Consider the following 1,238-nt stretch of genomic DNA (forward strand, 5'->3'; position numbering starts at 1 on the left):
TTTCTTTCATTCGCTTTAGCTACTCTAAGTTCAAGAGCAAGTTTCAGAGTCTTTTCTGACATCCATTTTGATCTTTTCTTTCTTTCTTGTCTTTTTAATGATCTTTTGCTTTCATCACATATGATGTCCTTGATGTCATCTCACAACTCGTCTGGTCCTTGGTCATTAGTATTCAATGCATCAAATCTATGGATATTCACCGTACTCAAGTTCATACTTTGGCTCCTGTGGACTTGTTTTAATTTTCTTCAGCTTCAACTTGAACTTACATATGTGCGACTGATGGTCTGTTCCACAGTTGGCCCCTGGCCTTGTTCTGACTGACGATATTGTGCTTCTCCATTGTCTCTTTCCACAGATGTAGTCTATTTGATTCCTGTGTATTCCATCTGGCAAGGTCTACGTGTATAGTTGTCACTAATGTTGTTGAGAAAAGGTATTTCCAATGAATAAATTGCTGCTCTTGCAAAATTGTATCATGCAGAAAATATTAGCCCAAGAAATTAAAGGACCACATGAACCAGAGACTCCACAAGCCTGAGACCAGAAGAACTAGATGGTGCCCAGCTACCACCATGGCTGCCCTGACAGGGAACACAACAGAGACTCCCAGACAGAACAGGAGAAAAGTGTGGAGCGGAACTCAAATTCATGTAAAAAGCCCAGACTTAATGGTGTGACAGAGACAGAAGGAACCCCAGAAACTATGGCCCCCAGATGTACTGTTAACCCAGAACTGAAACCATTCCTGAAGCCTACTCTTCAGACAAAGATTAGACAGGAGTATAAAACAAAAAATCATACATGCGACAAATGTGCTTCTTAGTTCAATCAGATACACAAGACCAAATGGATGGTTCCTGTCAGGAGGCAGGATGAGAAGTCAGGAAGGGACAGGAACTGGTCGAATGGACACAGGGAACCGAGGTGGAAAGCGTGAGTGTGCTGTCACATTGTGGGGATTACAACTAATGTCACAAAACAACATGTGTATAAATTTCTGAATGAGAAATTAACTTCAGCTGTAAACTTTCACCTAAAGCACAGTTTAAAAAAAAACAAAACAAAAAACCCTCAGGGCCTCTTTACAGCCTACAGAACAAAGTCTAAACTCCTCAGCATGACCTTAAATTCTCTCCAAAATCTCATACATCACTACTTGCCTATCCTAAACTCTTATCACAGCCTGCACCAGCGATTCCCAAATATAAGTGTACATCAGAACTCTTGGGAAGATT

Source organism: Trichechus manatus, unplaced genomic scaffold (assembly GCF_000243295.1).
Source record: "Trichechus manatus latirostris isolate Lorelei unplaced genomic scaffold, TriManLat1.0 scaffold00079, whole genome shotgun sequence".
NCBI lineage: Eukaryota > Metazoa > Chordata > Mammalia > Sirenia > Trichechidae > Trichechus > Trichechus manatus.